This window comes from Photinus pyralis, unplaced genomic scaffold, assembly GCF_008802855.1.
Source record: "Photinus pyralis isolate 1611_PpyrPB1 unplaced genomic scaffold, Ppyr1.3 Ppyr1.4_LG4, whole genome shotgun sequence".
Classification (NCBI taxonomy): domain Eukaryota; kingdom Metazoa; phylum Arthropoda; class Insecta; order Coleoptera; family Lampyridae; genus Photinus; species Photinus pyralis.
In genome coordinates, this window is record NW_022170511.1 from 17,460,736 (window position 1) to 17,482,031 (window position 21,296).

A 21,296-nucleotide genomic window follows, 5' to 3' on the forward strand; every position below is an offset into this window, starting at 1 on the left:
CATTCGTTGACGGTATTTAACCTCAAATCTTTCAATGTAGGTATCGCAATGTACCTAAGTGGCGAACTAAATATGCAATTTATCTAAAGTTCCCAGAAGTCATTAATTCAACACGTAATTACCTACACGTAAGATTATTGCTAATATAGGTAAATGGTTGTCATTCATTTTTCATTGTTTTAGATTGTGACATAACCTATGGAAGTAAGGTGGATTTTTATGTGATGTACCTATGTTAGACCGGGAGGCAGCGTACATAGTAACTAAACCATAAGCGACAAAAAATTCGACAATACAGGCTGAAAGTACGTTGAAAACTAGTAATAAAATCACCAGTCTGCCAGTCGTAAGTGGCAGCATTAACTTGGGGCGGCGCTGAATAGGTGACTTCTTTAGGTGATCAACTAAATTACCAAACTATAAGGGTCGCGGAAAAGATTTCTATCAACAAATCCCATGTTTTCCATAGTTTTCAAATATGCTAGGCAGACGATTTCAAGTGCAGCGTTGGTAGCGAAAGACGCCCTCCAATGTAGGGAAAAACACCCCTGAACTAAACCATGAGGACCGTATAAAAATTATACATAAAAAATTACTCTTTTTGTCACTACTTTAAAATATATCCTGGTAGACGATATTAAGTGTAGCTTTAATAGTGGCAGACATCTTAGAAGTTAAAAAAATTAGGTACAGTAAATCCCAGCGAGTGCGAGTGTGTGAGAGATAAGCGCACGAGAGCACAACGAACAGAGATAGCTATAGATTTACGCACCGCTTGGAGTTACCAAACGAATTAAATTAGGGAAAATAATAAATTGTTTATTTCACTATAAGATTGTCGGTATTTCTTGAATTCTTCTCAGACTGAGAAACAGAAAACTTGAAGAGAAAAGAAGATAGATCTTCAGCTCGTTCTAAACTATCCTCTGACTCCAGTTGTAGATGTTGTTTTAATCGATGGATTATTTTTTTTGCATCTTTTAAAAGATCTCCGGTAAACCTTTGAGCGATTTTCTGAACACATCCTCGGCAAGATTTGTGCTGTGTCAGCGAGAGAAGTACATCTTACTTTTGACAGATAGTTACCCCTTCCATGAAGGACGCAGAACATGATCGTTGGGATCAAAATAAGGAAAGATTACAATCCTACTCAATTTCTGTTTCCATTCAGAAGCAGCCTGCAAATTTCATAAAACCACTTCGCAATGATAGCTCAAAGCCTCTCTTGTAGATTACTTATACCGTGCATAGGCAAAAAAGACGTGTTGTGCTTTACTTGAAAGGAAAGTTGTGTTTGCCACATATGAAGATAAGTGCTATAAATTTGTGACAAGGGAAGATGATGTGGTAAAAACTGAATTGTGCTGCAGCCACTAAGAGGCAGATTCTCGAATAATTTACCATCTTCGTAAACTACCAACAAGTAGCAAAGTCATTATTAGCGCTTCCGATATGGATATTGCTTTGGGAAATGTAAAATTGACGCTACCATCAAGGTATAGATGGAAGTAGGTCTCTTTTCCAATACACGCTGAAATTCATAAACCTTCGAGAGATGTTCGTGAATTTGGGTGTTGATGTGTGTAACGCGCAGGGTAACGCGTTACCGGATTCCCACGCATTTACCGGATGTATGACTTGTGTGTGGTCCTCATGGTTTAGTTCATCGCAATTTGAGCGAATGCCACCGAAAAATGTCTGAGTTTCTACAATCCGTTTGATTGAAGTGGATGGAACTATGTGAATCAGAAGTTTAGAATCAAATGGTTTGAAAGATCTCAGTAGTCAGTATCCTATCGCTATCTCTGTTGGTTATGCTCTCGCGCGCTTAACTCTCACACGCTCGCACTCGCAGGGATTTAGTATACCTAAATTTTTTAACTTCTAAGACGTCTGCCACTATTAAAGCTACACTTAATATCGTCTGCCAGGATATATTTTAAAGTAGTGACAAAAAGAGGAATTTTTTATGTATAATTTTTATACGGTCCTCATGGTTTAGTTCAGGGGTGTTTTTCCCTACATTGGAGGGCGTCTTTCGCTACCAACGCTGCACTTAAAATCGTCTGCCATAGCATATTTGAAAACTATGGAAAAAATGGGATTTCTTGATACAAAACTTTTCCGTGACCCTTATAGTTTGGTAATTTAGTTGATCACCTAAAGAAGTCACCTATTCAGCGCCTCCCAAGTTAATGCTGCCACTTACGACTGGCAGACGAGTGATTTTATTATTAGTTTTCAACGTACTTTCAGCCTGTATTGTCGAATTTTTTGTCGCTTATGGTTTAGTTACTATGTACGCTGCCTCCCGGTCTATGTATACTAAATCCGATCCCGATGTATCAATTATGCCTGCAGAAATTGTTACACAGCTGCCAAATGGAATACAATATTTTGTTTCGCATACATAATCTAATTTTTCAAAGACTTCGTTACGCTTCTCCGACCTGCATCCAAGAAGTTTCTTCCTCTTTTAGAAACGAAGTTTAAGCAATAAAAGCATAGTTTTATTGCAAATTTAAGGGCAAGAGGTGTTTTTTATTAGTTAACGTACATATTGTAGCCATCTATTTAAGTAATTTGGTCAATGCCTAGTATGTAAGACCTGTTACGAATTATCAATTCTTAAAATAAATCATGCAAAACGGTGGTTAAGTGCTACGACAATTTGTATCCTTTATTGTCAACGAGTTTACAAATGTTATTGTTTTGTATCGTGGCACAATTTCGACAACAATACCACATATGTTGTACGAAACATATTTCTCTTCGTAAAAGGCTGAAACTTATAGGTTATACCTAGCATAATCTTCAAATGGGGCTTCCGATAATCCATTATGCTACAAATAATGCCTTGTGAATATGAAGGTATAGATACTTTAAATACAAACGAAAACCTTATTCATGCTCATGCAGAATATTTGTATCAGCGAAGGTATCTGTCGTTAAGTAACGTTGCCTGAACTTGCCAATGAATTCAGGTATTTTACAAGTTTATTTCATCCCATTTTATAAATATCGCACATATCTCGTCATAGGGGTGGATCAAGTTCCTGTATTAATTGTTTTTCAAATAAACCTACAAAGTTAAGCGTACGTAACCCGAAATCTCTCATTTCTAACACAAGAAATGCTTAATTCAAAACAAAACTGACAGGTAGTACATACGAGATGGGCGGTTCTATTTTTAGTACATATGCAATTATGAACTTATACATATGCAATTGTGAGAAATATATAGTGACGTAAAGTAGTTGTATATAAGGATTTTAGAGGAACCGATAATAATGCATATCATAATTCGCTAAAATATAGTGACGTTATTTGAGCGTTATTTAATAGTCGTAGATAAATTAGTATTAGAGACCGTATACTGATATCTTACATTTTCTACATGATTTATTAGACTTGGAAATATTAATACTTAATAGATAGGTACTACCCGTTTGAGTTGGAAATTTTTACAGTTGAGTTGGCAAAATATCATGTCTGCCCCCCCGATTTTTTTGTCTAGGTCCGTCTCTGTGTCCGTCGCACTAGAATGAGGTTCATAAGCGACAGGAGCTGCGTAGTGTTTCTATTAAACGATAAAAAGTGTGCACTTTGCTCACCGTTATTGTAATTTATTCCTCCCGCATTTTGATGTCACAAATTCTTACTTGAGAAATTGATTGTCACATACACTTAATACAGGGCATTTAAATATTTTATTAGTAAGTAGAGAGTAGAAATCTAGTGGCACTTACGGATTTGTAGCATCTAAATGTTATAGGCTCCGTTAACTTAGCACCACCATTTCAAATTGTTGACTAAAGACAGATTGCGCTAGAATCTCTATGGCTAGCGCCAGCTAGCGCCACTTTGAGTTCAGCTAGCGCCATTATAGATTTTGCAGAAAAGCCTTTGATTTTCGGGGGGTGCTATGTTAACGCTAGCACCACCATTGCGTCCGATCATTTCCAAAAGCAAGCGCTGTGTTCGTCAGACCTAGCGCCAGCTAGCGCCACAAATTTTTGAGCTAGCGCCACCCCCCAATAATGAGGGGAGCAATTTTTCCTAGCACCACCATTTTGTCTTTTCATGTAAAATTTTGACGTTTTGTGTTCTGCTGACCTAGCGCCAGCTAGCGCCACTTTGAGTTCAGCTAGCGCCATTATAGATTTTGCAGAAAAGCCCTTGATTTTCGGGGGGTGCTATGTTAACGCTAGCACCACCATTGCGTCCGATCACTTCCAAAAGCAAGCGCTGTGTTCGTCAGACCTAGCGCCAGCTAGCGCCACAAATTTTAGAGCTAGCGCCACCCCCCAATAGTGCGGGGGGCATTTTTTCCTAGCACCACCATTTTGTTTTTTCGGGTAAAATTTTGACGTTTTGTGTTTTGCTGACCTAGCGCCAGCTAGCCCCACAAATTTTAGAGCTGTCATCACCCTCCAATAGTGTGGGGGGGGGGCACCACCATTTTGGCTTTTCGGGTAAAAATTTGATGTTTTCTGTTCTGTAGACCTAGCGCTCAAGTTAACCTAGCGCAATTATAAATTTTGCAAAAAGCCTTTAACTTTTGGGGGTGGTTTACCTCTAACACCACCATTGTGTTCGATGACTACCAAAAGCAAGCGCTGCGCTGTGTTCTTTAAACGTAGCGCAGAGCTGGCGCCCAATCCCCAACATTGTGGGGGTCCTTTTTTTTATAATACCACCGGTTTGTTTTTTCGTGTACAATTTTGCTATTTTGTGTTTTGCTGACATCTCCCAGATAGAGTCAAAATCTTAAGAGTAGGCGCCACACCCAAGTAGTCTGGGACAGTTTTTCCTAGCTTTATGACTTGGCACCACTGAAATATTTTGGATTAATTTTCTAGTAAAACGAGTGGTGTGGTAGCTGAATCTGCGGCAAGTATTAAAATAAGGAAATACAGTTCAATTATTATAGAACAGAAACATATTTTTATACCTTTCGCAGTAGAGACATTGGGACCTTGAAGCTCGAAAATTTTGTGGAATACCTGGGAAAACGCATTACCAATATTACTGGGGAACCCCGAGCTAATTACTTACGACAAATTTAAGTATAACTCTCGCCAGGAAAGATTGCCAGTCATAGCACACCTTCTGTCGATCTACAATCTATGTTTTTCTTAAGATGCGAGCGACTTCCAGAATATGATCGCGCTAATGTTGAACGAAAAGTCTTTTTGTTCAACATTGACACGATACTATCCCGGAAGTCGCTCACATCTTTAGAAAAACATAGATCGTAGATCGGGATCAAGTGTTCTGTGACCGGCAATCTTTCCTGGCGAGAGGTTTATTGCCATACGACGTGCAGGTAACGCGGCCAGTCAGTGTAATGGGGACCACGATCCCCATGGAAGAAAATTATCATTTATTAACGAGCTCCTAGCGAGTTTATAATTTTGCGGTGTCTGTCCGTCTGTCCGTAGCACGATATCTCGATAACGAATGGAGCGATTACGATAAAATTTTGTAGGTGGATTCTTTACGAGATTCTTTATCAAATTTGTAGATCGGAGTTCGTGAACTGGCAATGTAACCCAAAAATAAGGAAGGCCCTTTTGACATCTCCGTGAGTTATGAACCGAATTGCATGAAATTCAATATGCGTATAGCTTTAGCCATATAAAACGCAATTCCAAAAATTGAGCCTAATCGATCAACATTCACAATCCTCTTTTCGCATTTCGACCATTTATAAACCGAATTGCAAACTTTTTTATTTATAAAGGTATTTAAATGAAATTTGATACGTAGTCACTTGGAATAAAATCAAATATAACACCAGTTTCAAAATTTGGTTTTGCGCATGCGCAGTGTCAACTTTCTTATTTATGGAGGCATTCAAATGAAATTTGAAACATAACCACTTAGAATAAAAGTAGATGTTGGAAAATTAGTAGTTGTGATAAGTTTTTCTTAAATATTTAAAAAACTATACTATTTAGCGCGAAATCAAATAAATAATCTACAGTAAATTGCGAACAAAAATGACCTCATATATAATCTTGCTAAATTGAACCATTCCAGAGTTACGGAGGGTGTAACAGTAGAAATTTTTCATTTTTTTTTTAGATTCTTTTGGAAAAAATATGAGATTATCTCTAAGGAAACTATTTTTTTTTGTTAAAACCGGTTAAAACAAATTGCGCTTTAGTGACCGGTGATATGTTACCGATAAGTCCTTGAAGGAACGATAACCTTACCACCTTCTCAAGGGAGGCCATTTTTTCAAGAGACTTCCACTATGAGGGACAGTAATCCCTGGGGAGTTGCAGGATGTGTTGTTATTGCTCTCAGGTGTTTGGCAATCTTGCATTCCCACTTCATCGGGTTCTTCTTCTCATGCAGCCACCGCTGCACCTGATGGTAAGTTCTAAATGAATGTTCTACCTGGTAGCTGCTGAAGTGGGGAGAAGCGCAGCCAACTTGAACAGTGAATGTATAGGATGCTTTGAAATAGCTTGCAAGTAACACTGGTAACGAAAACAAGCCAGATCTTCAGTGTTCTTTACTTCAAACATGATTTCATTTTTCCAGAAAATCGAAAAAATACGAAAAATGCCTACTTTTACACCCTCCGTAACTCTGGAATCGTTGACTTGAGCAAGATTATACACAAGACCATTTTTATTCACAATTTAATGTAGATTATTTTGGATATGGTACTTTTCTCGCCAAACCCCATAGTTTTCTAAATATTTAAGAAAAACACCAAAATCTACTAATTTACCAACTGGTGTAACTTTTTACCAAACAATATGTGGACTGTATAGAACAATTTGCAGTTAATGGAAAACTTTTACTTTTGATGTTTAGGTTAAGCCGTTTTGTCGACCAATTGCACCGTACTATATTATGAATTTTTAATTTTAAAATTTCCATATTAGGTACTGTTTCTTGTGAAATTTTTCTGTTTTGTGCTCTACTCACTAAACAATTCTTTTTGTAAGTCACAGTATTAATTTCACTACCACAGTATTGCAAGCTAAATCGTTTAGAACACAGCGCAGTGCAAAATTTGAAAATTTCAACGAACGTACCTACTCATAACCTATATAAAGTCGTTAAATCAATCAGCATATTTGTTAATTCTGCTAAAAAACAAAGAAGCAGTTCTTATATACTTATGTGTAATTTCCGTATAGCTAACTAATTTTTAGGGTGCAAATAAGGCATATGTATTTTATATGATTAATACACTCCATTAATATACGACCAATCAGCTAGGTGATTGTTTCAAACTCTACCCAATCAGATGATTTTTTATCTGATTAAATGCTAGGTAGCTTTTTACAGCGATAAAAATGCGTGTAGGAATACGTAAAATATGTAGTGGCTGTAAAATTTACTGTCTTTTATTAATCTCCCTAAAATACACTCGACCTTGGTCAGGATAATTTTATTTTTAATTCACTCAAATTTTGTTGCCTCCTGGAGAAAACTCTCGATCAAAAGCATAATATTAATAAAATCGCTCCAGCTAAAACATTCGCGATTTTATCACACTTTTGGTTTCGAGTTTTTTCCGTTGCAACAAAACTTTCGTGTAAAAATAAAATTATGCGATTAAAAATCAAGCTCTTGTGTATTTACTCTCGATAAATTATATACCTATGTACGTCACGTCGACTACTACCTAAAGGTGTTTTTTTAACAATGCAGATTTACCAATATTCACACAATTGACGCGCCTGTAAACCCTTGATGTGACAAATAATTTACAACTTTTGCGCATTCATAAAGGATTTAAGTAAGTTTGTACCTGCATACCTCACCGTCAGTTTACTTCGAAATGAAGGGTTACAATCTTGCTACTTTATATACAAATTTTAGTATTTTTATTGGAACTTTTTACTTTAAACAGAACGATCAATCCAAAAAGTAAAGGATTTCAAATTGAAATAATTTGATTATTATTTCCAACCCTAAGAGGGGCAGATTTGCACATTGGGGTTTAACAAGATAGAGTTTGACCGTCCCAGATGCGGTGTCTGTCCGTTAGCACAATAGTTCGATAACAAATGGACCGATTACGATGAAATGTTGTAGTTGGATTCTTTATCAAATTTGTAGATCGAAGTTCATAAATTAATTGGTAATGTATCCCAAAAAATAAGTAAGGCCCTTTTGACATCTGCGTGAGTTTTGAACCGAATTGCATAAAATTCAATATTCGTATAGCTTAAGCTATATAACACGCAATTCCAAAAATTGAGCCTAATCTATCAACATTCACAGTGCCCTTTTCGCATCGACGTGTAAATAAATACTTATAGAAAACGAGCTCCTGGGTAAGGCTACAGCATGTGCAAATCCAAATTTTGAACTTGGTGTTAGTTTTGCTTTTATTTAAAGTGTATATGTATGAAATTTCATTTAATTGTTTCCATAAATAAGAAAATTGGCACTACACATCATGCACAAAACCAAATTTTGAAACTGGCGTTAAATTTGCTTTTATTCCAAGTGGCTATGTATCAAATTTCTTTTAAATGCTTCCATAAATAAGAAAGTTTTCAATCCGGTTTGTAAATGGTCGAGATGCGAAAAGAGCACTGTGAATGTTGATCGATGAGGCTCAACTTTTGGAATTGCGTTTTATATGGCTAAAGCTATACACATATTGAATTTCATACAATTCGGTTCATAACTCACAGAGATGTCAAAAGTGCTTACTTTATTTTTTGGTCTACATTGCCAATTCACGAACTCCGATCTACAAATTTGATAAAGAATCCATTTACAGAATTTCATCGTAAACAGTCAATTCGTTATCGTTATCAAGATATCGTGCTAACGGACAGACGGACAGACACTGCAAAATTATAAACTCGCTAGGATTTATAATTGCGCTAGGTTAACTTGAGCGCTAGGTCTACAGAACAGAAAACATCAAATTTTTACCCGAAAAGACAAAATAGTGGTGCCCCCTCCCCCCACACTATTGGAGGGTGATGGCAGCTCTAAAATTTGTGGCGCTAGCTGGCGCTAGGACAGCAGAACACAAAACGTCAAAATTTTACCCGAAAAAACAAAATGGTGGTGCTAGGAAAAATTGCCCCCTGCACTATTGGGGGGTGGCGCTAGCTCTAAAATTTGTAGCGCTAGCTGGCGCTAGCTCTAACGAACACAGCGCTTGCTTTTGGAAATGATCGGACGCAATGGTGGTGCTAGCGTTAACATAGCACCCCCCGAAAGTCAAAGGCTTTTTTGTAAAATCTATAATGGCGCTAGCTGAACTCAAAGTGGCGCTAGCTGGCGCTAGCCATAGAGATTCTAGCGCAATCTGTCTTTAGTCAAAAATTTGAAATGGCGGTGCTAAGTTAACGGAGCCAATGTTATACATGATCTTAGTCAGTACGTTTCGTATGAGTTGGTACCATCTAAATATACAATATAATGTACATACGGAAGCCCCTAATTCTCTGGCTTATTTTACGATTAAAAGTTCATATAAAACATAGGTCTACAAACGCCTCGTTACCGATCTACAGGGTTCACGATTTTTACTGTTACCACATTGATAAAGTGCAGGTGGTGTTTCTTCGAGCTTTCCTTTCAAAATTTGACTTCTGCCGCAGGTACCTTAATATGCGAACAGTAAACCCCAATATTGATTGTACCACCATTTGTACTGACAAAGCCAGTTTTTCAAGAAATTCAATTTCCATAATAACCACATATGGGTGGAAGAAAGTCCGTATGGAATTGCAGTTCTCATTAAACGTATGAGGTGGTATAATTAGGGATCATTTGATAGATGCTTTCTTTTTGCCTGGTCACTCATAAAGGCATTTTTTGCAACACGATTTGCCTTTATTTACGATGCAAGATGGTTCCCCAGCACATTTTTCTATTTTGGCTCAGCTGTATGGAAATCAAGTGTATGAAAACAAATGAATAGCACGGAATGGGCCTCAGTCATGCCCCCTAGGTCCCCAGACTTAAAGTCCACTCCAACCGACGCGGGAATGCGGGCATGGGAGCTGGAGCGGAATATATTTGTACAGCAGGATATGAAAGTATGCATACCGATGCGGCGGTTCGCACCCATACACCGCTCTTGTTTCGCTCGCGAGGGCTTTTTCCGCTCGCGAACGTTTTTGCCGCCCTTGAGCGTTTTTTTTTTCGCTCGTGAGCGCTTTTAACTGCCCTCAAGCGCTGAAGGAAGGCTTTTTTCGAGCGCTCGTGATATACCGCTCGGGTACTTTTAGGAGTGCTCCAAACTCGAAAGCGGTTTCGCTTTGCAAAACAACTCGATCCTCGCGAGCATTTTTGAGAAAATTAGAGCGCTCGAGCGATTTTTTAGAACGCTCGACCCTGCTCTGCCTTGGATACTAGGAAAATTATTTTTTTTCTAAGTCATGCGTTCTTAAGCTTCTATTACTGCCTGGTTTGCAATGATATTGCTAACTGCAACACCTATACATTCTAGTTAATTGGATGACTGAAGATAATTATAATAACCTCATTCCTTACTTACTATCTTTGTTTCGGAGATTCATTTTGTTTTAATGTCATTTTATTGTAAATTCGAGTACTGCTATCTCAGTCTATTTTCAAATTTAACATGTGCTTTCAGATTATGGAAGGAACATTCGCTTTCTTGCTTATTAGTATGCATCATGTTAAACTTTAATATGGTTTATTCGGATTCGGATTCGGACTACCAAGATTGTGTTCATTTTACGGCAACGCATTTTTGGTGATCTGAATGTGATATTTTCCCAGAGGTTTCATGTTAGCAATACAAAACCAGGTCTATTAACACAAGCAACTATAAAAACAATAACACTGACAGATGATTCTTGTTAGCTCTGTTCACAAACATCGGAAACAATTCAACATATAATATGGGTCGGAACACGACTCGCACAAACAGAATACATATATCGAGAGGATCAAGGATCTAAAATCATAGATCAAAAATTAGCTCTTGAACATAACCACATTCGATAACACATAATACTAAAAATATACTCCACAGATAATATTTCAAAATCACACATATAAGTTATATTGGAGCAGATAACATGATTCACAATGATAAACCAGACATTTCACTTGTAGATAAAATACAAATAGTATATTAAGATACAAGTGCATAATCAAGTCTTTAAAGCACGCGCAACGAGTTTAAAGGCACGACGCAAAGCGGAGTGCCTTTAACGTTGCAAGTGCTTTAAAGACCAATTATACACGTGTATCTTATAGTATTTTTATTATACCTGCAGTATAATTTAAAAATAGGAAATACAATGAAATCATATTGACGTTATACTCGAATACATGTTTAATTAAGTGGGCTGGGTGTTCGAAATTTCACGATTGCCATGGAAATGTCACTTGACGTTTGCTTATAAAAATCATCGTCTTTGTAAATAAAACGATTTCCGTTGGAAAAGATAATACATCGTCCATTAAATCGCTTGTTGTAAAATCTAAACAAACGTTGGTAGGTGTAAAATCCAAATCCAGTAAAGCCTATTATAAAGAATATGAAAAGTTGTTTCCATGGATGAATAGGAAGTTACTTACGAATAAAGTCTTAAATGCATCGATAATGCTGAGATATATGAAGGAAATGTCAAAGGTATTTAAATCTCCTACCTTTTGGTGCATTAACTCAAAACTTTACACAGTGCTGCGATTAAAAAGTGGATTTGGAAGCATACCCTAAATTACGCGCGTTTGTGAAACCTTCAAACAAAGGATAGGTACAAGCCAAAGAAATGTTATGCATTTACAGAAAGCGACCTAAGAGGATTTTTTATTTCAGCCCCAGATGACAGTTTCAAAAGTCATACTTGAAGTATCGTTACTACTCGCAACTTTAAAGCACGTGTGTTTTAAAGGCCTTTTTTTGCACGCATTTGAGTATTTAAAACGGAGATTGTGATTCAGGTATAATAAATAGTTATTTATATAACAAGAGCGCGAAGTTCAATTTCGCGCATTGAGACTGAAGGTATTTTGACGAGGCGAAGCCGAGTTAAAATATCAGTCAAATGCGCGAAATAAGTTCGCGCTAGCGTTATATACAATATTTTTTCTACATCTGAACCGATTGTTAATTAAATTTGCTGTTTAAGTTCAACTTTGTCCCGTGCGCGAAATACTTTTTTTCACTGTTGACGATTTCGCGCACGTTGTCAATAGCAACCTTACTTATTAATTAACCGATTAAAAATCTAGTACTTCGCGTTTCGAAATCCGTCAGAAAATGACAGGTTTTTTTGACAGTTGTAGAAAAATAGTTATTTATATAACAAGAGCGCGAAGTTCAATTTCGCGCATTGAGACTGAAGGTATTTTGACGAGGCGAAGCCGAGTCAAAATATCAGTCAAATGTGCGAAATAACTTCGCGCTAGAGTTATATACAATATTTTTTCTACAACTGAACCGATTATTAATTAAATTTGCTGTTTAAGTTCAACTTTGTCACGTGCGCGAAATACTTTTTTTCACTGTTGACGATTTCGCGCACGTTGTCAAGAGCAACCTTACTTATTAATTAGCCGTTTAAAAATCTAGTATACTTCGCGTTTCGAAATTCGTCAGAAAATGACAGATTTTTTGACAGTTGTAGAAAATAGTTATTTATATAACAAGAGCGCGAAGTTCAATTTCGCGCATTGAGACTGAAGGTATTTTGAGGAGGCGAAGCCGAGTCAAAATATCAGTCAAATGCGCGAAATAACTTCGCGCTAGCGTTATATACAATATTTTTTCTACAACTGAACCGATTGTTAATTAAATTTGCTGTTTAAGTTCAATTTTGACACGTGCGCGAAATACTTTTTTTCACTGTTGACGATTTCGCGCACGTTGTCAAGGGCAACCTTACTTATTAATTAACCGTTTAAAAATCTAGTACTTCGCGCTTCGAAATTCGTCAGAAAATGACAGGTTTTTTTGACAGTTGTAGAAAAAATCTATTTATATGACAGACATTGACATTCCCAACACTAACAACTTGACTAAAACGCACACAGAAAAACACCGCAAAGACATCTAGAGAACAACGGAGAATGAGATCAACTACTTTAGTTAAATGATACAAAGTAATTAAGTTGGTAAAGCGCTTACTGAATCCGAGAAATGAGAATTCTTTATAAGGTAGAATCACGTGCCGTTGCCATTGTCAATTCGCTAAGATGGCGCTTCAGGTAACATTGTTTGTCATACCTACAGCTTCTGCGCAGGTAATAAGCTATTCTATCCAGGTAGATAATAACGATAAAGAAATTCAGAAGAGAAAACTATGCGAAAATTGAGAGAAAACTATGAAAATCCTTGAGGGAGGATACAACCTTAAAAAATATCTATTAAGAATATTGCTGAACTAACTTACATACCTCACACTAATTACTTGCAAATACAAATCCCTAGAGCGTTATTCAGTGGAGCACAGTCACAGCATATCAGAAATATAGAGAAGCCCCTCCAAAAAAACATGATGATAAACAAAACAATAAGACATTTTTCAGGTAGACATAAGGCAAGTAAAAAGTAATGGCGTATACATAAAATAATAAAATTTGCACGTAACCACTGTATGCGCGAAAGGAACGGAAAAATACGACTATACGCAAGATCAAATTAAAGAAGGGATGGTATTAGAAGTACCATGGGCAAAAATCTGCACGACCTCTGGCGGCGAAACAAAGAACTATTGTAAATGAAACCTTATAATACTCGGATGGCCTCTAGCAGTGTAAATAAAGAACTAAGGTAACAACAAATTTACTAAAGGAATAACTTGCATCTTAACTAAACGTGTTTGTAAAGGAACGTCTAGTTGGCGTAAGATTTTAAATTAAAGTATATTTCGAAAAAAGAAGCGGAATGTAAATTGGTAAGAAAAAGAAAGAACGTAACGTTCTGTATTAATCTATGACCAAAACAAACTACAAAATAACCAAAAACAAATTAACTTCCTATTGCTAGCACATTTAAGTTTCGTCGAGGGTTCGGTATGGTACCATCTTATTCAGACACACCTGCAACCTTTTTCATCACTGATGGCGCATCCCTAAGACGAACTATGCCATGGCTCGAACAACCTTGAAAACTAGATGTTAGCGTACAAGTCTTATCCCTTTTAGGATAAACAAGCAGACGTATATCTTAAAGCCTTACTGCCGATCGTAATACTAAACTAAATAAATAAACTCAACTAATATGGGCAACGGTTGACCAAAATTTAATTCGTTAGTCCCTTGACCATTGTCTACCTATTACTGAAAACAGTATTGGAAAATTTAAAACTGTTCGTGAGATAATCTACACAAACGGAAGGACGGACGGATAGAAAGTCCCAAATCATGAATCCGCTTCTTGCCGCTCGTTGACGGTGGACTAACTAATAACATCAAGAAATCAAAAAGGTCTAGAGAAATCTCGAATCAAGATATCATATTCCATAGAAAAAATTAATTACGTCCGCTTTCATTTCATTATCACAGGTGCATTCAAATTAAATTGAAAGAACCAGTCAAATGCGTAACCGTAAAAGACAGCTTGCCCTCTAGGTTTTCCTTTCTCCTCAGCTGCAGTATCCGCGCTTATCATTGACACGATGGTCGTGGAATCGGAAAGGCCACGTCGACATAAAGTCTATACTTAGGTACCTAATTCTAGTAAAGTTGAAAATGCGTCAATTGTTCCAGTTCAATATTTAATACGATTTTAAAGCTAGATTGGGAACTTCAGGGGTGTGGACGGAGAATGTGCCCCCCGGCAATCCCTAAATAAATACACTTCAGTTTAAGATGTTGAGCTTATTTGAAAATGTAAATATTCTTAATTGGACCTACATCAGAAATCGATGCGAAATCGGGGCAAAGCTAATGATGGCTTTGTAAAATCATCTTATACGGCACGACAAGAAGTAAGGCCTTTCAATCGCAGTTTCTAGTCGGAGTGTGGATAAACAAAGTCTTTACTTAAGGAAATTATTAATGTTTCGTTTGATGTACGTCTTGTGTTTTTACAACCCTCTCTCTATGCAGTAGATTAAATGGATTAATGAATTCCTTTACTCGTTACATTTCTGTATAGATACGCATTGAGATATCAGTTCAATTCTGCGTCAGTAGGATTGTATGACTAATTCCAAGACCACGCTAATTAAGGTTTGTGCGACGAAAGTCTCTAGACACTAAATTTACCACATTTTTGCCATGTCTATTTAAGAAAATGAACAATGCCTAAATGGACATAACGGTTACGCCGTTGAGTGAAGGATCTATCACTCAACGGTTACGCCATAATTTTTGTTCATATTTCTACTTAGAGCATACATGCGCTTCATTTCCGTCGCTTCCATTGCTGTTTCCTTCTTTGCTGCCATAAAAAATAATATATCCCCACGTGATCACCTTTTACATCCCACTTGACCTTAATATCATATTAACTTTGCCCTAATTATGTTGAATTTTTAACATTGGAAATGTTTGTTTTCATATATGAGTACAAAGTTACGAGTTTCGTTCAAGGCCAAAAGACAACGGTGTCCCATCGGGTAATGATTGTATCGTATTCGGCCGTGATCGGTAGGTTAAGAAAAAGGCGAATAATGGCGATACGCTACTTAGTTGGTAGTGATCAATTGTTTTGTCAATTCCAATCTAAATTCTCGCACATATTCTTTGATAGTGTTAAGAGCATGTTATGACGCTTATTATTATTCAAAAGGGTGATCCAATTGAATAAGAGTTGTTTGTGTTTCACATGTCGCGTTATAAGATTATCATTTCCAATGTCTCCGACATGGATTGCGAAATCTATGAACTGTTTAATAATCATACTTATATATGCACTACTGTACTGTTAAACCTAAATGGGAATGAGTTTACCAACTGAAGCTTTGATATGATGACAATTATTACAATCCAACTCATACAAAAATTATAGAACTCTTCCCAATTAAGTTTCGTTGAATTACACATAAAAATAGGAAATTAATTTTCCACTTCTTTACACATCACCGTAATGATTAACTGTTTTTTTTTACTGGTAAGAAATACAAAAATAGATTTACAATACCACTAGTCCGTATTATTTGCAAACTTTGCAAATATCCATAAATTCCCGCGTGATGGGTATATTACCCTAGGGATAAAAGCGTTTGCTAATATTGACGCGTCGGTGCACAGCACATTTGAGCTTTCTTTTATTACATTGTTGTTACCACGCAATTTAATTGTTTCTTTTCCATCCGGAACTCAGTATACGAGTAGATATATTTTAAATACGCAATAGACACACTCTGAAATAACATCGAAAGAAAAAACTACACGTTTCACAATTAAATCGTGTGTCCAAATTTGACACCCTGATTGTAGTCACTCGACCGCCAATTATTCATTTTGTAACTATTAAAATCGCTCAGACGAGATGTACACTTTCATAGACGCTACGCATCTATTCATTTCGCTGTGCGCTTCGCTATTTAGATTAAAGCGAAAACGGAACCAACGAAATAAATTTCCCAAATTGGCGTCCCTTTTAAACCAATGGTAGGCCAATGGTGTGTTAACACTGCAACGGAACCACTGCATCAGTGAGGTTCGCTGGTATCTTGATAACAAACCTCGCGTTCTAGATGCGTAAGTATATTGTTAATAACTTAACTCGCGCGAAACGTACATGTATATTAGATTCAAAGGGAACTCCCGTTAAATTGTATGCAAACCAAGTTACATTTTTCAGAAATTGAAGTAAAAGCAACTGTAGAATGTGCGACGCTGGTTTTTCCAGTAAAGGAAATGACTCTTAAGTTGCCATGCAAATATATAATCCAGCAATTACCTTACGAAAACGAATATTTTGAAGACAAAGCTTACCTTCGATGAAGGCGTAGAAATAAAATAAAAACATAATACAAGTATTTGTATTCCGATAAATGTGGTTATAAAATTAAAGAAAATCAGTAGATAAAAGAACATGCAACGAAGCACCCGTTTTGGTACAGGAATTACATCAGAATTAATAAATGCAGCCGGCACTTTGACGAACTCTGAGATGAATTTTCGCCGGAAGCCAACGGTGGAATGACAGGGAAGTAGCAAAAAGCTTACCTTGCAATAGCGGTATGAATTAAAATGTAAGTAGTTTGCGAAGATGAAAAAAGCAAAAAATTTTACATTTCTGTTAAACTGAGTTTCGGTCAACCAAAAATGCAAAAGATTTCTTACGTTTCGGTTAAGTTACGTTTACGTTAATCATCAAACGCAAAAGATGTAAATACGGTGCGGTAGAATTAATTTCAAACCAACCAAAATTGAACGGTACGGATGAAAAGTAAATTTACGGAATAGCTAGATAACGTAACGTACTTACGACAACAAAAATGGCAAAAGATCTTCTATGAATGAATCGTTTACCTTATATAAATCCGGGTATGCCATGGCGAACGAGCGACGGCGTCTCCTTAGGATAAAGTTCGAATTCATTCCCAGGCGTCTTAAAAATACGGAACTGAAGTCAAAATTCAAGTTTTTTAAGGGCGCACCTAACGGATGCCATCTAGACTTAATCAGAGACTGTTATCTGTAATCCATTCAACTAATTACGCTTCATTATACTTATCCAAATAGTCGGAATGAAATCTCCAAATCGGAAATTCGGCAGCCCAACAATGTTCTTTTCTTTTTTGGAATGTGAAGTCAAACGGCGTCTCCTATCACATCGATATCTCCGTAAACTGCACGAACTTGCCGGTTTTAATGCTGGATTTTTGTATACCATTAGAAAACTAAAATCGATTAATGGGTAATTAACGTACCTAAAACTTAATGAGATTGATATAACTCGCTTCTTCCCTGGCAAGAAAGCTTTCGGCGGCTGTAAAAACAATTTAAATTTTCCTACGGGAACGGTTGTAAACGGCAGATGAACTCAGTGTCTTTTACGGTGGCAGCGGCTGAAGTACAATTCTGGAAATTGAACCAATTACCATTAGCTTCGTCAACCCCTCGTAACGATGTTAGCTGAATTACTGAATTTCGCAATTTTAGCCTGGCCTAACAAGTGAGTATGATTAACTAAATTAGCTAATTAATTGGGTTGCATGATATCAAAATGGGTCGTGTATGGTATTGTTGGAAGGGCGCTAAATCAACATGAATATTAAGACTGTTGCCAGATTTTTAGGACAATAGAGTAATTAATTAGAAAAATTTAATTTTTGAACGTTATCACCGGAGTTTGCTGACCGGCTGGAAATTTCCGCCTACATCTTATCCGCATATCTATAATAAATCAAGCCTCCCGTATTATCTTTTCCATTGTTACATTATGACTGCCATCGTTACTTATAATTAAAATAATCTTTTCTTAAATATATTTGGGTTGGAGAAAAAAAATTAAAATAATTAGTACATAAAGAAGTCGCATAAATTTAATGACCGTATAGTAAAAAAAAAAGGCGCGCGCTCGGATTCCAACCCGCGTCGTCTCGATCGTAAGTCGGCGGTTAATCCATTGAAAGAAAAGACTACAGAAAGAGGGTTATACATACACGTAACGTACGGTTGGGATCCAAAAATTTCCGCCAATTACATGGCTACTCGTGCTGTCATCTACAGTGCGATCATTAATCATTGCCTGTACCGGTCTTATGAAACATAATTTTAGTAACCATTTGCCGCAACACTTGTGATGCGGAACCCATAATAAACATTCCAGTTCTATTTCCGTTATTGAAGTAAAGACGGAAACGGAATTTGGACGTATGCGACTCACTTGTGCATGTCGTTGATTACGAGAACTTACGCTGCCATATTCTTATGTAGTTAAGCGATTTAACAATATAGGAAGTGTTGCTTGTGGAAAATCCACTGGTTGCGAACGAGGCGGTAGAGAAGATGTGCGTGTCCGTCTTGAACAAAGTCCGCAAAAGCCACAACACAACAGCAACTTCATGCAGTTTTCGAAAACATGATGAAGAGAGTGACCTTGTGTCTCCTTAACGGGGGTGGCCACTTAGATCATTTATTGTAATTTGTAACTGTTGCTTATTATTCCATTTGTAGAAGAAAGTAAATCATGTTACAAAATAATGTTTGCTATGTAATTTCAAATAATTTGGGAACTAATTAATGTCATTTACATGATGGTTTTTAATATACATTTTGAGGTTATGTTTAATGTAGTTACAGTATCATTTGTGTTGCGACAAATGTCATGTTTCATAAGAGCGGTACAGGCAATGATTAATGATCACACTGTACTTATGAGAATATTTCCCCGAGGCTATTTTGACTTGGAAGACGGCAAACCATAATTCATTTATATTACCACAACACAAACCTTTGCATCATAGGTACATAATATAACTGCATACCTTGCAACTAGGTTTCAAATGTTGGACTGAAATTAGTGGAGATAGGTCCTTTCTTCTGCGTAATTACGTAAAATTTATGAAAAGACGTCATTTTATATTATTTTGGCGGAGCTCGGACGGAGTTCCTTGTCACATTTCTATTCATTAGGCAGTAGCAAATTTCAAAATGAAAATAATTCTATGGTTTTGAAACAAACGTAAGTAGGTTGACCCGATTAGCAATTCTCTATTAAATCTAAAAACACTGCACGAAACGTTTCATCTTCCGTAATTCGACAGCCGATAAATTTCAATCTGTGCCCCGTGCATTATAAATGAGCATCTCGACAATTTTAATGCGAAATAAATCTGATTACTTATTTATTTGCAGGCGAATTGAAGTTGATTTAAATGCAATAAGGATTGACTACCCCCTACATCCAATTTATAAGCTGAAATATTCCCTGTTTGCGTTATAGGATGAATTTTCTTATAAAAATTGACACAATATTCAAGCGGCGCCATCGATCAATTCAGAATCAAAGACAAATTCTTTTTACCCTGCAAAAGAAACCGATATTCATAAACGTTTTATGCTCCCTTTGATCTGATAAAATGGATCAGGTGTTATTTCAGTTTAGGTAAGATACGGCCCGTCAGAAACACGATAGAAATTTATGGATATTGTACTGTGCGAAAATGGAAACTTGGACATTTGAAAATGTATAATTGTCACAGTTTCTCGAGTATCGCTGAAAAGTTTTAAATTTATGTTTCATTAATGGCACACTTTCTTGTTACTGTTCTACCTTTACATTCATTCGGTGACGTATTTCATTGTTTCAGATTAATTTGGATACGACAAACGTTAAATTATGAACGTTCCCTAGGCAAAGAAACAGTCTAATCTAGGTAAGTGTTTTGCTTCATCTTGTGTTAAATTAAGTCGCACCTTAAGGTTTATTAGACTTTTTTCCGTTTTTGTAACTAATTGGAGCATCATTACAAACCATTTACACATATTTTGTAAAATGTAAGCTTGATTATACGCAATTTTTGTATTTTGCGTACGTACATGGGAATACTACACAAATTTAATTTTCGTATAGGCGTGGTATTTTGAGGCACCAGGGCTGGGCCGAACAGGCGAAGTACTCAAATCAAGTGAAAGAATGTCGAACAGAAAAAAAAACTAGGTATTTGATTGGTTCTGCAGTATTATTTTCAATTATACCCGTATCAGAGGGTATAAGTATCGACAAAAGGAATTTATTTTCAAGATGGAAGATTTCTGCTATTTGGTCTTTGGAACATCCCTAGCAACACAGTTCCGTATAAAAAGTGTTTATTGTAGACTAAAACCCTACGTATATAATACGCATAAATGTCCGGCGGATATTGCTGTATTCTTGTAGGAATATTATGCGTTTATTATTTCCCATTGATATAGGATTTATATGCGTATATTAAAGTCGTGTTATATACGTATATAAAACGACTGCTAAAAAACGGTTATTAAGATACGTATTATCAACGTAGAAAGTAAACTATATGGTTGATTGGTGACTATGAATAAAAATCGTATTTTAAACGTAGGTATAAAAAGGGTCTACACAAAAACGTATACCATACTACCAATACCGAATTTATCCTTTCAAAGCGCTGGAGGTCAAAGAAACAATGTTGAAATTAATTAATGTGACAGCCAGATCTTTATTTTTTTTAAGAAGTTATTTTGGTTGCATAAGATTAGGCGCCCTTCAGAAGAGATACTGTCATTTAAAAGTAGACGTAGGGAAAAACAATATCCTTATGTCGACTTCTTAATAAATATCACATACCCAAAACAAACCTCTCTTTTGAAATGTCGCAATGACCTATGTTTCTGTTGGGAACTTCAAAAAAGTCCCAAAATTTGCGTTTTTTGTTTTTTACCAACTGTAGCAC

The 21,296-nt window shown here is 36.5% G+C and overlaps 1 long non-coding RNA gene across 1 annotated transcript; it reads right to left on the reverse strand.

The window, feature by feature from the left end:
• Positions 1–2,701: 2,701 nt before the first annotated feature.
• Positions 2,702–3,243, reverse strand: LOC116168974. The gene is made up of 3 exons (XR_004144891.1): positions 3,172–3,243; positions 2,901–3,082; positions 2,702–2,843 (listed from the first exon to the last, which is right to left on the reverse strand). It is a non-coding gene; the product is annotated as an uncharacterized LOC116168974 (long non-coding RNA).
• Positions 3,244–21,296: the final 18,053 nt, after the last annotated feature.